This window comes from Pleurodeles waltl, chromosome 11 (genome assembly GCF_031143425.1).
Source record: "Pleurodeles waltl isolate 20211129_DDA chromosome 11, aPleWal1.hap1.20221129, whole genome shotgun sequence".
NCBI lineage: Eukaryota > Metazoa > Chordata > Amphibia > Caudata > Salamandridae > Pleurodeles > Pleurodeles waltl.
In genome coordinates, this window is record NC_090450.1 from 761,437,820 (window position 1) to 761,453,513 (window position 15,694).

The window sequence follows — 15,694 nt, forward strand, 5'->3', positions numbered from 1 at the left end:
AAGATGGCCATCATACATGTGATAGAACATACATTGTTCTTTGGTTGCAGCTATAGTTGTACTTTCCCTTGGTAAGTGGGGAATGCCCAATGACATGATTTGTGTGTCATCAATGTTGCCAACATTCCTTTTGCCTACATGTTAGCCTGTGTCCCTTTCGACAAAATTTGTACACTGCTGTTTCATGCATGGTCTAATGGGATGATTCCGGTGTTCCCTCACATATGTGTGCATGCCATCCTGTGTGTGAAACACAACATTTGCAATGGAGGTACATTTCATGTGGTGCCACAGACAACAGTGTGTCACCATTGCTTGTTGGCTGACGCATGCCTTTAACCGTCATAGCGTGTCATTTTGTAGGAGCAACTAGGGACAAGATGTGTATGACTCGATTTTTTAGCCACAATGTGCATTTCCAGGCCATTGATATAGCATCATGTAGAGTACACTGCACATGTGTAACGGGGAAGGTTTGTAACCTGACTGCTGGCATGCATTCTGGAGTGACTTGGAGTTATGTTGGAATCGCATATGGTTGGATATCTGGTTCATAGATATCTGGGCTTGCAGGATGAAAATGGCACAGGTAGGGGTCACTTTGGTGGAATTTGTTGCCGGGGCCTACTTGAGGTCATGGTAATGTTTCCTTATCAGAGCTGTTCTTCAAGTGTGATCAGAAACATGTGGTGGCCCTTTTCCTTTTTGTATTTGCAGCCTTATCCCAGGCAAATGAAAGAGACATGGCACAACCAAGTGGGGAAGCATCTGGCCATGGTACCTCAGCTCAAGACACCATTGACACAGAGGAACCCAGTGGCCCGGAGGTTGAGGGGGTGCCATGGAAGAGACAGGATTTACATCCTTATCCTCAGATTCAACCTCCAGTGGCCACTGCCCAGTGGTGCCTGGTTCAGGACCTACTCTTGTACCATCTTTGTCTCCCACCCCTAGTTCCATTGCTACCCTCCCTGTTGCTCTCCACCTAATTGCAGTACCCTCTTACCCAGAAGGGTGTGTGTTTCCTCTGCCTCAGGCACCTCCACCCCAGGCCCTGTTACCCCTGGTGCCCTGAGAGAGGAAGCAATTGACCTCCTGACAAATATCTCTTTGGGTCAGACTGTCGTTGTGTATGCCATCCAGGGGTTGGCCATCCAACATCAGTAGCCCAATGCTTTCCTTGAAGGCATTCATAGTGCCATGTCCGACCTACAGAGATCATTTCAGGTTCTTGCCTCCTCACTGATGGCAGCCAATCACCTCCCCATTCCAGCCCCTAAAACTCCCTCTTCCCGGTCCAAATCTCCCATTCCACTTCCTATCCCAAGGACATCAACACATCCGCAAGCACCCACCTCAACACACACAAGCAGGCCACATAAACACAAACACCACAAGACATACCGACATGCAGGCACTGAACATAGGGAAACATCCTTTTTTCTGACTTTTTTTTTTCCGAAAGTCGTGGTTAACGAAAGCGCAACAACGCTTTTTTTAACCACGACTCTGGTTTTTTGTGCCTTAACTACGTATGTTCTGAACAACGAACATGCGTGGTTAAGGTACAAAGAAGGGAGTTGGCGAAGGTGAGTGGTGGGTTTAGGTTTTGGGGAGGGGGTGGGGGGTTTTAGGTTTGGGGTGGGGTTGGGGGGGTGGGGCGTTTTTGGTTTTGGGGAGGGGGTGGGGGGTCAGGGGGTTTTAGGTTTTGGGGTGGGGTTGGGGGGGTGGTGCGTTTTTGGTTTTGGGGAGGAGGTGGGGGGTCAGGGGGTTTTAGATTTTTGGGGTGGGGCGTTTTTGGTTTTGGGGAGTGGGTGGGGGGTTAGGGGTTTTAGGTTTTGGGGTGGGGTTGGGGGGTGGGGCGTTTTTGGTTTTGTGGAGGGGGTGGGGGGTCAGGGGGTTTTAGGTTTTGGGGTGGGGCGTTTTTGGTTTTGGGGAGGGGGTGGGGCTGTTAGGGGTTTTAGGTTTTGGGGTGGGGTTGGGGGGTGGGGCGTTTATGGTTTTGGGGAGGTGGTGGGGGGTCAGGGGGTTTTAGGTTTTGGGGTGGGGTTGAGGGGGTGGGGCGTTTTTGGTTTTGGGGAGGGGGTGGGGGTTAGGGGGTTTTAGGTTTTAGGGTGGGGTTGGGGGATGGGGTGTTTTTGGTTTTGGGGAGGGGGTGGGGGGTCAGGGGGTTTTAGGTTTTGGGGTGGGGTTGGGGGGGAGGGGCGTTTTTAGTTTTGGGAGGGGGTGGGGGATCAGGGGGTTTTAGGTTTTGGGGTGGGGTTGGGGGGGTGGGGCATTTTTGGTTTTGGGGAGGGGTGGGGGTTAGGGGGTTTTAGGTTTTGGGGTGGGGTTGGGGGGTGGGGCGTTTTTGGTTTTGGGGAGGGGGTGGTGGGTCAGGGGTTTTAAGTTTTGGGGTGGGGTTGGGGGGGTGGGGTGAGGGATGTAGGGTGAATGGTGCCTATTACTAATGCTTTTATCAGGAATGCCTTTACAACGAAATATCGTTGTTAAGGCATTCGGGGTAAAATCATTAGTAGTAGCAACGAGGTCGGTGTTCCGACCTCGTTGTTAAGGCAGTAGTTGTTTTTGAAGTCGTTGTTTCGTCGTACAATCCTCAACATATTGAGGAAATTCGATTTTTAATACGATCGTATCGACCCGTCATTTTGTGGCCCGCCGCCATTTTATGTTGCCTTCACTCAGGCAGCACAGCGAACGAAGTCCATTCTGCCTTTTCTGCTTATTCTGCAACATGGTGTTCAAAACAGCCTTCTGCCTCTATCTTTACAAGACTGGTATTAAGGTCTGACCGAGTACACTAATCCCTGTCTGGTTTTCTAATCCTTGTTTCAACTATCTGTAGGCTCACACTATTCTCCGCCGATCTTATCTTATCGTCTGGCCTTCGCTGTCCTTTGCTAGTATTCTCTCATTTCACAACTGTCCTCCAAACGCACACAAACTTATCGCACCACATGCAACTTCGTTGTGGATCGGTTAATGAATTAGTTCAAGGGAGGGGTGACAAACACAGCTGGAGGGGAGGCAGCCTTAAGTCACTTGATACTTTGTTCTGTCTTGTTTTCCGACATTTCTATTGACTCTGTTCTATCTTTACATCATTCTTACTGGCTCCTTTCTATGTGTTCTGGGAGTGTATGTAGTTAATGAATGTTTTTATACGGTATATAAGATTGTGCGCCACAAAGTAAAGTGGCAGTCTCCTGAGAACATACCTTGTGTACTTCTTGGACAACTGTACTAGCTGCAGCTAATAAAATCTGATCTTTTACGCCTGACAGAGTGTCCCGTGTCTCTGTTAGTTGAGGCAGGTGAATCCAAGGAGATTTTAGGCGTACCCTGCGCCGCCAGGCCCAAAAGGTTCTGGTTCTTCAATTGGCGCCCAACGTGGGGCGGCTTCAGCGGTACCGGTTCTGCCTGAAGGTCGTGAGGAACCCCGCAAGAAAATTCTGGAGGAATCGCGAGCCACGTCAAGCGACCCCTGTATGTCGAAGTGGTCCGAAGGTCTTTTTCAGCGCGGTTACTCCTTCCTGACGGCTACTGACGACTGCTGCCCTGACTGCCGCCCTGCCTTGGCCCTTTCTTTGATGATGTATGGTAAAGCGAGACGATAGACGGGCCTCTGTTGGTGTAAGAAGACATCCTTAGTTAAGTATTTGGTGGGTCGCGCCCACAAATTTCGGTCTTTGTTTTGTCCTTAGGTCCTTAGATTTGGCCATTGCAGTGGCCAAAGCCGAGGGGTAAGTGCATTTGTGTTGTGTAAACTGAAAGTTTTACCCCCTTGATGTTTGTGAACAGCCAGTAAAATCGTGAGATGTCTGGTCTGACTAAGTTTGGAAAACTTTGTTGCTTTGGTTGTAATAGGGACTCCCAGCTTGAGGACTCCTGTCCGATTCCTTCGGTTGGAACTCCCACATATGAGCTCTATTCTAAACATGGTGTTGGTCCTATTGCCTTTAATAAGTCATGGACCCGATATACAAAGAAAGATGGTGTTTTAAAATGGCCAGAAAATGGTAGTTTCGAAACTGATGTGCTAGATAATTTAGAAGCAACGTTATTTAAAAGAAAAGCCCGGCCGGCAATGTTTGACTCTTTTCGCCTTTGGCGTAAGGAAGCCAAACAGAGAGAAATTAAACAAGCGAAACGAGATAGGAAAACACAGGGAATGACGATTATACAGGCTGCTCAGCAATTCAAAGATGATGAAATAGATAATGCAATGGAAATTTCAGACAGACAGCATCGAATGGCAATAGATAAATGCTATCCGACGTTGCCTATCTCTTCCCTTGATAAGAGAAAAGATTTTGAGGAAGATTCCTTAATGTCCCACTTATTGAAATTGCCTCCGCCCTATGTACAAGGTGCTAATGCACCCCCGATGTTACAGCCTGTTCAGCCGCCAGTTGTGCTTCCGCCTGCTCCAGCTTTTCCACATTTGCCTCCTCAAGTATTGCCTATGCCAGCTTTGCCTTTAACTCCTTTGCCTTCTGCTCCTTTGGCAATTCCTAATGCTCCTTTAGTTAATTCACCTAATACCTTGTCCCCTATCCTTATGTCAAAATCTCCATCTACGCGTAAGCGATTTACCGATACTGTCTCTGGTCTCTTATCACCTTTCTTTGAAGCTTTAAACGTGTCTCCAGCTTTTTCTCGAAGACAGTCTCGTAGTCAATTCCCAGACTCCGAAGAGCGAGAAAAATTGGACTCACTTGCTTGTAGATGGATCAAGAAGGGTCCCCAATATAGTACGTCTGATATTATGTCCACCTTTCTGCAATGGAATGCACCTACGCAGAGATATGTTTTTAAAGTTATGTGCGATACTCTCGCTAAAGAATGGGAGGATATGAATTTGGGTTCGGTCCCACAGGATTTGTTAGATGTTCAGGCTGACTTTGACAAAGGACTTATTGTGGGTCCTAAGGTTGAGAACGCTGTCAGAACACTTATTTCTTTCAGATCCCTATTGTTCTCACAGACTTTTCCTGATTCTGATCCTTCAGTTAGGACAGCACTGAAAAACTATCCCATGAGAGAGGTTTCTCCAATATGGAAGGAAGAAGTTGCAGCAGCAGGTGCTAATCCAGCTATTCCTGCGCATTTTCAGCGCATATGGATACATGTCCCCTGGAAAAGGTCTGAAGTTTTAGCACTTAAACAGTCACTACCAGATCCACGCAAAAATCCTGCTGGTTACTATAAAGAGTTGTCGCAAACAGTTGATGCATGTACTATGAATCTAGCAGATATTGACATGTTGATGGGAAATGTAGTTCCACAGACAATATGGGCTAAAATTCGTAGAGAGGATCACGCTCAAGAATTAGGCGGCGATTGGAACGCTATTATTGCCGCAGATAGAGGTCAAGTAGGTGGTGCAAAGCCCGACGCTTTGATCTCAGAACTCCCTGGTAGGATTATTACATTAATGAAAACAATGATGCCTGCTTTGAGAGTTAATTGGGATAAGCTAGCAGCATGTAAACAAAAGAAAGATGAAAGTGTTTCCGATTTCTTTACCCGATTCGAGGAGACATTCATTGATCACAGTGGTCAAGATATGGCTACAGAAGGGGGACAGCGATTATTTGTGGATAAGTTCGTATATAACTTGCTTCCTGAACTATCACACAAGCTAAAAGACTCCGAGAGTTCATGGGCAGTTTCTTCTTCCGCCCAGATATTGGCTACTGCACAATATTATGAGAATAGAGACAAAGAAGAAAGGGAAAAACAAGAGAAAAAGACGAAAGAATTAAAAACTAAAGTTCTCTTGCAACAGGCTTATCCTCCTCGTTATGTTCAGCCTCAGTTTCAACAGCCTCCGCAGTTTCAGAGGTTGTATCAAAAGCCTGAACCATTCATTCCAAGACCTTTGCTAGGTCCCAATCAATGTGCTTATTGTAGGGAGGAAGGTCATTTTAAGAACAGTTGTCCGGCATTGTTGCAGCGTAATGGAGCAACATCTGCTTCACGAGGTCGTGGTGGTCTTCAGTCAGCAAATAGAGGTAGAGGTCGAGGTGTGTTAACCCAAGGGCAGCGTTCTTTTGTTCCTCCAAATTCCGGAAATTACTTTGACCAGCAAAATGTTAGGTCTACACAGTATTACAGTGAGGATCAGTATATTGAAGGAGGGAATGAAAGTCTTCATTTTGAATAGGACAGCCATGGACAAAGTAAGGGGGTTACGTCAATTCCAGTGGATCAGAATGGACCTTATGTTAATGTCACTACAATGGGTGTTTCAGAGCCATTTCTTTTAGATACTGGTGCCATGAGAAGCTCTATCATTCATTCTAAACTCCCTGGCGCACCTTTGTCTGGCTTAACGAATGTATCTGTAGGATTTTCTGGCGCCCCTGTTCGCAATCCAGTTTCTTGCCCTTTGCCTGTTTCAATAGGCCCTTATGATTTAGAAGCTCCGCTTCTTCTGACGAATGGTTGTGGTGAAAATCTGTTGGGTTTAGATCTATTAAAAAGAATGCATGCTACAATATATTGTTCACCTTCTGGTGTATACCTCACTCTAGGACAGAAAATGACTAGTCCAATGTACTTATCAAAAGATCAATTCCCACCTGAATTGCTTTCTCTTCCCGAAACGCTTTGGGCTACGGGTCCGAATGACGTTGGTTGTCTTGAGATCCCACCTTATGTTGTTACTCTTAAGCCCAATGCTGAAATGCCACGTATTCCGCAATACAGAATCTCTACTGAAGGTGAGAAAGCACTTCTGGAAATTGTCCATGATTTGATTCAGAAGGGTGTGGTTGAGGAAACGAGAGGAAATATATGTAACAGTCCTGTTCTTCCGGTTCTTAAACGCACTGATCCTTCTCAGCCTCCTGTTTATCGTTTTGTAATTGATCTTCGGGAGGTAAACAAGATTGTCGTACCGCAGTTTCCTGTAGTCCCAGATATCACTGCTCTGTTGACGATGATACCTTCTACAGCGACTTGGTTTTCAGTTATCGATTTAAAGAATGCTTTCTTTAGTATTCCCATCGCCGAAGAGAGTAGAGATATTTTTGGTTTTTCCCTCGGAGGCCGAAGCTTCCGGTTTAAACGCGCACCTCAAGGTTATTGTGAAAGTCCCTCTGTTTACAGTCAAGCTCTAAAATGTCATCTTGATGCTTTTTCCTTACCGTCCGGTGCCGCTCTCATTCAGTACATGGATGACTTATTAGTTGCAGCTGATTCAGAGGAGATTTGCAAAAACGTGACCGTTGCACTGTTGCGTCATTTGTTTGATCTGAATCACAAGGTTTCTCCTTCTAAATTACAATATGTCTGTCGCAAGGTGACTTATTTGGGTCATCTCTTGTCAAAGGAGGGACGACGATTGACCCCCGAACGAATTCAGGCAATTGCACAAATGTCAGTGCCATCCAGACAAAGAGAGGTACGTGCCTTTTTGGGCATTACTTCTTATTGTAGACAGTGGATTCCGAGTTTCTCTTTATTGGCTAAACCGCTGTTGGCGCTAACTTTAAAAGATACGCCTCAGCCTCTTCCGTGGACTGACGAGTGTCAGAAGAGTTTTACTGATTTGCGTATTGCTTTGTGTTCTGCTCCTGTATTGGGTACTCCTGATTACAGTAAGCCCTTTACGCTCTATGTCCACGAAAGAGAGGGTTGTGCATTGTCAGTCTTAACGCAGCGTTTTGGAGATCAACAGCGACCATGCGCATATTTCTCAGCTACGTTAGATCCAGTAGCTAAAGCATTGCCTAGTTGTCTTAAGGCGACAGCAGCAGCAGCAATTTCTATTCGACAGTCTGCTGGAGTAGTGCTAGATAATACTCTCATTGTTATGGTGCCACATGCAGTGGATATTTTACTAAATAGGACAAAAACGCAGCATCTTACGAGTGCTCGGTTGTCCGGATATGAGCTGACGCTTTTGGCTAGTCACATACACATCAAACGATGTAATACCCTGAATCCAGCTACTTTGTTGCCTCTTCCAGAAGAGAGAGATGTCTCTGAACAGCATGATTGTTTTCTCCGTACTGAAGAAGAGACTAAGGGTAGAATTGACCTAAAAGACACGCCATTAGTGAATCCAGATGGAACACTATGGGTAGATGGTTCTTGTTTCAAGCTCCCGAATGGAGATACAGTTTCAGCCTACGCTATTACCACTTTGCATACGATTGTGGAGACAGCACGCATTAGACATAATTCAGCTCAGGCAGCTGAATTGATAGCCTTAACTAGAGCGTGTGTGTTATCCAAAGGAAAAAGAGTAAACGTGTACACTGATAGCCAATACGCTTTTGGTGTAGCGTTTAACTTTGGGCGCTTATGGAAGGAAAGAGGATTCTTTACTTCCCATGGTACTAAGATACAACATGGTCAATTAGTGACTGAACTTCTTGAGTCACTTACAATGCCTACTCAGATAGCGATCGTGAAGTGTAGTGCACACAAAAAGATTGTGGACGATGTTGGTCGAGGAAATGCATTTGCAGATGAGGTAGCGAAAAAGACAGCCAGAGACAACACAAGTCGAATGTATGTTGCAGGTCCCGCAAACTGCGTAAGAGAAAAGGGAATGTATGAAGATACAGTAGAGAGTGTGAAATCAATTCAAGGAGAGGCTACGGAAAATGAGTTGAGAAAGTGGAAGGAAAGTACAGGAATGTTAGATGAAATGGGATGTTGGGTTGAATTATCAGAACATCAACGTTGGCTGTTACCAGATGCTTATGTACTACCTGTAGTTACTATGGCACATGGTCCAGCTCACCTAAGTGCAAAAGGAATATGTAGGCTTCTGGCTCCAGTGTGGCAAAATGAGGGGATCCCAAAGTGTGCAAATAATGTAGTAAAACATTGTATTGTTTGCTTGATGTACAATCCGGGAAAGGGAACCCCAACTCCAGCAGGTCATTTTGCTCCTCCAACATATCCATTTGAGGTGTTGCAGATCGATTATATTCACATGGAACGATGCAACAACCTCAAATATGTTCTGGTGGTAGTATGTGCTTTTTCTAGATGGGTAGAAGCCTACCCTCTGAAGGACAATACTGCTTTATCAACTGCCAAAATACTTTTGAAAGAATTCTTCCCTAGGTTTGGTTTGCCGCGCATTGTCTGGAGTGACAATGGGAGCGAATTTGTGGGTCAAGTCATGCAGAAAGTTTGTGCAGGTCTTGGCATAAAACAGAAGTTCCACGCGGCGAATCACCCACAGTCGGCTGGTTTAGTAGAATGCTACAATGGAACCTTGAAGCTTAAAATTGCTAAGGTGCAAGCTATCACAGGACTTAATTGGCCTGATGCTTTACCATTGGCTCTTCTGTCCATCAGAACAGCAGTACACTCTCGTTTGGGGCTTAGCCCTTACGAAGTGATATGTGGTCGCCCAGCTAATGTATGGGGAGTTCCTCGCCCTAAGAAATACTCAGACTTGCCATACCCGATGTTGATTGACTACTTGCATGACCTTACAACTAAATTGCGTGTTCTTCATCAACAGGTTCAGAGTGCTCTACCAGAGGCTTCCACAGACCCAGGTCATTCCATCCGACCAGGTGACTGGGTCTGCACGAAAAATTTCCAGCGACAGAGAAATTTGGAGCCCAGATGGAGAGAGCCACGCCTGGTTCTTTTGACCACAAGAACAGCAGTTAAAGTCGAAGGAAAGAAAAACTGGGTGCATGCCGTGCACTGCAAGAAAGTGCCTTTGCCCTTGCCTTTCGATCAGTGGGTCCGTAGAGGCATCAGTGACTCTGAAAGTGAGAAAGTTCCGCAATTTGTACCATTCAGTGATGCGCGTCTAATTGGAACACTTTCTGAGAAAGAGGACGACGACATCCTTCAAGAAGCAATACCATCGCATCGTCGCTTGAACACGACAAATCCAGGAACATTGTTTCAAAACCAGACTGCCTCTGGACAGGAACGCTATAATTTGAGACCAAGACCAAAGAACTTGTAACTTTCTCTCCTATGTAGTACTCTATCCCGGTTGCAGGGTCACGGTAGGAGTCTTAGTCACGACCTGAGTAAGTGGCAATAGGCCTGCAGGACCTCACAGTGTCATAGGACGGTAGATAATCGTGACTACAGTGATTGAGGAAGATTGCCGTGAGCATCCACTTAGAAAGATGGAGGCTACATTAAATAAAAGAGAAAGTAAAAATGTAAAGAATAATTGTAAAGAAATATGTAGTCGTTGTAGTATTGCTCTATGCGTCATTATATTGTCGTGTATTCTTTTGGCATCTGTAAACTGGATCATTATTACTCTGCAGCAAAAAGTTGTCTCTTCTCCTACCTCTACATCTTCTTCTACTATCTCTCCGCACCTATTTCACACTCTTCCCCAGCATGAACTCATCAGAAGAACTGAATACTTTAACAATTCCTTCGTCCAGTTGTTACATCAACATCAGTTAGTGATCAATACAACTGACTGTTGGGTGTGTGGACTCATACCACATACGGTAGAAAAAGGAATGCCATATTTAGTTCTTCCATTCTCCTATGAAGGTTCCGCTTGGGCTTATTTTGTCATTTTCAATAATGCATATCAAAGTAAAATTAAACAACCTGTCAGTTCACATAGTGTTGGTTCAGATTTCAGTCATAGTTTATTGATAAAGGGAATGGTAGCTATGGCTAAAATCATGGAAAAAAGTGAAGCTTCCATAGATGAAAGAAAAGCATATACCAATTGGAATATAACTGATTACATTTCTAGCCTCAATGATAAGATTGAGCAAGGAAAATCTCCTCCGATACGGGTCATACCCCAACAAGGAAATTTCTGTCTGCAAATAAATGGTAGAACTCCAAACACCGGACAAAGAGAAAGTTTATGTTCCCATACATATGTTTATTCAGCCCTGAATCCACTGCCGTTAGTACCATCTCAAGGTACATACTTCGTTTGCCACGATAGGGCTTATACATGGTTGCCAGCTGATTTTTCTGGTACTTGTTATATAGCCTTTCTTCTTCCCCCTACATACACCGCTCCTGCGAACCATCATAAAAATAGATATGGCAGAGGGATTGTGGATTCGAAAGACACAGCAGGACAAGAGGGAGGAGATTTCCTCAAAGGATTTCTTCCCTTCTGGGGTCCAATGGCCAACAGCAGAAATATAAGGCAATTGGTTCGTGTCGTAGAAACCACCATAGACATCACTGTAGGAGCTTTAAGTAACATTACAGCTGAACTACAGGCTGATCGTCTTATGACCTTGCAGAACCGTGTTGCCTTAGACTTTGTTCTTGCGGACCGTGGTGGAGTATGCAAATTGATCGGATCAAGTTGCTGTATTTTCATACCTAATGACGCTCCGACAGTATACCAAGCTATCTCTAAGTTACACATAATCTCCGAGTCGATTCATCAGGACGAAGGAGATTGGTCCTTTTCAGAGTGGTTTTGGGGATTACTGTCCAAATGGGGTTGGAAGGTATTGACATTCTTTGGAGTAATTTTAGCTTTTATATTCTCTTGTTGTCTTTGTATGCACTGCGGTCCTGCCGTCTGCAACCTATGTGCTACTGCATGTATTCCCAAACCCAAGTCACAAAGAACAGAGAATATCAAAATGATGGTACAGCAACAGCTTGATGACCTCATGGCCATAGACATCGACTCAGATTAACATGAGTTTGTGTATCTTGCCTGAGTTCTGGCAAAAGGAGGGTCTGAGGAAATTCGATTTTTAATACGATCGTATCGACCCGTCATTTTGTGGCCCGCCGCCATTTTATGTTGCCTTCACTCAGGCAGCACAGCGAACGAAGTCCATTCTGCCTTTTCTGCTTATTCTGCAACATGGTGTTCAAAACAGCCTTCTGCCTCTATCTTTACAAGACTGGTATTAAGGTCTGACCGAGTACACTAATCCCTGTCTGGTTTTCTAATCCTTGTTTCAACTATCTGTAGGCTCACACTATTCTCCGCCGATCTTATCTTATCGTCTGGCCTTCGCTGTCCTTTGCTAGTATTCTCTCATTTCACAACTGTCCTCCAAACGCACACAAACTTATCGCACCACATGCAACTTCGTTGTGGATCGGTTAATGAATTAGTTCAAGGGAGGGGTGACAAACACAGCTGGAGGGGAGGCAGCCTTAAGTCACTTGATACTTTGTTCTGTCTTGTTTTCCGACATTTCTATTGACTCTGTTCTATCTTTACATCATTCTTACTGGCTCCTTTCTATGTGTTCTGGGAGTGTATGTAGTTAATGAATGTTTTTATACGGTATATAAGATTGTGCGCCACAAAGTAAAGTGGCAGTCTCCTGAGAACATACCTTGTGTACTTCTTGGACAACTGTACTAGCTGCAGCTAATAAAATCTGATCTTTTACGCCTGACAGAGTGTCCCGTGTCTCTGTTAGTTGAGGCAGGTGAATCCAAGGAGATTTTAGGCGTACCCTGCGCCGCCAGGCCCAAAAGGTTCTGGTTCTTCAATATACCCACAAGCATGGCATCAGCCACCACTTCACCAAATACCGCCACAACCACACCCACCCACAGACCACATCAAGGATACCCACAGGCACCACAGCAACAGCGAGTGACACATCCACCACATCCACCATACCCACAGACACCACCCCAACAGACAGATAAACATCCACCACATCCACCAAAGCCACAGACACCACTCCAACAGACACACAGATATCCACCACATCCACTTCACCTACAGACACCACCCCAACAGACCCACACACATCCACCACTTCACATCGCACAGCAGTTCTGCCTCCCAGCCACAACACAAACGCCCACACTCACACATGTCAAAGACACCAGCCAAACAGAAGCATACCTCACACATGCACATACACCCACCAACCAGACAACCACTCCTTTAAGCTCTAAATCCCCAACCCCTTCTGATTACTGTCCCTGTGTTTTGAAGGAGAGATTCCTTTAAACCTTGCCCTTTCTCCTGTTACTTCCAAACCCCCTTCCAAACCCAAGAGTCCCCCATCACATCCCAACCCATCCCTGGCACATCTAAGTCCTCCTCTGCCACACCTGCCCCCTGCAAGCATCCATACCCCTTCCCCCAAGAAGAAGCCAACCCCTCTTAAGAACACCCCCCCCAAATCCAAACCCACCCATTTCAAATCTGACTCCCTCACCTCACCCATGATGATCCCTGAGGTGCCTGCCTACCCACTTGATGCCCCTTCCTGTGGCGGTTCCCTGGTAGTCATTGGAGTGATGTGCCCAGACATTACGTGGGCTGCTCAATGGCCTTATGCATTTTGCATTGATTAAACCCTAGTAGTTATTTTGTTGGGTACACGTTTGTCCTGCAATTAATTTTCTACCTATTTGTTGTTCCTGAGTAATTTGTGTTGTCTGCCTACAATTGTGTGCATTTTGGCCTGCATGCTGTTGTTTGCAATATATGACTTTGTGGACAGTGCCGGTGTCACCCAGGGCAAGGGTAGATGTTGACTGTATGGATATGTCTTTGTTAATGCAATTGTGGTGTCATTGTTTTGTGTCTCGTGTGGTCCACTGCCAGCATGTATGGTCTCAGACATGTCCCCCTGATAAGGATAGTAGATTTGTCTAATTTGTGGCAGTTCGAGTTTTCTTTGTGCAGACGTGGAAGGTGCTCAATTGTGGTAGCTTCCTTTGCATGTGTCTGTGCATGTGTCCATTTTGCTGAGTGTACCTTGCAGCTACCTTATCTAGGTGTATGTCCCAGGCTGTTGCAGTTGTATTTGCTTTCTTAACTTGCACTTTCACATTTTGCAGATAGGTATGTCACTTGGCTCTAGTATAATTTGCCCCTGAGATACATGTAGGGCCTGTTACTGTGCAACTGTTGTTTTAGGGGTGATTGCAAAGTGATGTTTGTTCCAGTGCATCCTTCCCTGAGTGCTCTTGATGCCCTTATTCCTATTGTGCAGGTACTTTTTGCATAGTGAGGTTTGGATATTTGTCTCTCTGACTATTGAGCATCCCAATGTCCTCACATCATGTTGCAGTGTGGGGGATGTGTGGGTCCATTGCAAACATGTTTAATGAGAGGGGTATTTGTGTTCTTTGACACATCCATACATATGTGTGTTGCATCTGATGGCAGTCCAAGTTATATGTGAAATGTGAAGGTGTCAGCTGTATTGGTAGATGTTATGTTGCTGTTGTGTTGCTGTTGTGTGACAGAATGTTGTGTACACATCGCTGTCCCTGATCCTAAGATGTGCAGATGTGTGGTTTTGTATAGTGTGGCAGCGCAGTGTGCGAGACCTGCCCAAAGGGGGCATTTAATGGCTTTGAATGTGTTTTTCTTAGTTAATGGCTCCAACTGTGTACACAATGACAAGAGTACATGGTACTCATACTGTGATCCAATCTCATGTGGATGACAGTGCGACGATCTGCTGTTTAACCTAATGACACAGGGAGGTGTGTGTACTTACCATCGGTTGCTTCCACAGCAGCGTGGATTTTGGTCTCCATGGATGAGCAGCAGCAGAAGTGTGTGATGGGCTCCATGGTGGCACAGGACATGTAACTCTGCCTGCAGGTGAGTTGCTCTCTTTATAATCTCCTTTTTCACCTGCTGGGATGTGATGGTTGGACCGCCCTGGGCAGTGTGCAACATCATAATATGTCCGGAAACACTGGCTCTGCCAGTCTGTTCATCCTCTCTCATCACCACAGCGGTCTGTGCTGCCTTGTGGTGCCGGCGGAACTGCAGCAGTCTTTGCTCCATAGGCCTGCAAGGCTCGTAAAACAGTGGTCCGGCTGCCAAGCCAATGCACAGACTGGCAAACTCATACTTCGAGAATAATAACCCACACAATTCCTAAAATAAACATTCACAAAATCTCACTGAACAGTACATAATAAACATACTATTTTATTACATTAGTCTAACTCCAATGATAAATAAGTCTGATATTATACAAACAACTACAAACCTCACCAACCAAAAATCTAAAGAAAAAACAGAATGTGCCATGTAAAATAAAAACATCACATAAACCACGCATTTCCAAATAACAATCAAATAATATTTAAACAAATATTAAAATATAACATTTCCCGTCCATAAGAAATAAAATAAATATGACTTACTGTTCTGTGGCACTACAATTCTTCCTCTGTATCCATGTAATCAAAAATGGGAATCCACCAGAACCTTGAAAACTATTTTCCAAAAAGCCGCCCAAATAATGCAAAAATAAAACAAATCCAATTTACATCCTTCCAAGTAATCCAAAGTATCTAAACACTATACAGAACCCAAAAAGGTGTTTTGAAAACATTCATAGAAATCCAAATTAAAGGTAATCACATTTAAAAATATTTGTTTGTTAGAAACCAAAAGTAATTTCCAAAAATAAAAAGCAGTAACTTCCAATGCCAAAAAATCACTTTTGTTGACAAAAACCTGTAAAGAAAACAAGAAAACTGACCCGCAAAACATGACAATCCCAAAATAGATTAATTAATTTTGATAAAATAAGCAACACACTACATTATAAAATAACATTAGTCAGTATAGGAAAACTCCAAAATACACACTTGTGAAAAACACTGCTTTTAACACAATTAAGGCCCATATTTATACTTTTTGACGCTAAACTGCGCTAACGCAGTTTAGCGGCAAAAAATTTAGCGCCGTCTAACGCCATTCTGAAGCGCCATGCGGGCGCCGTATTTATGGAAT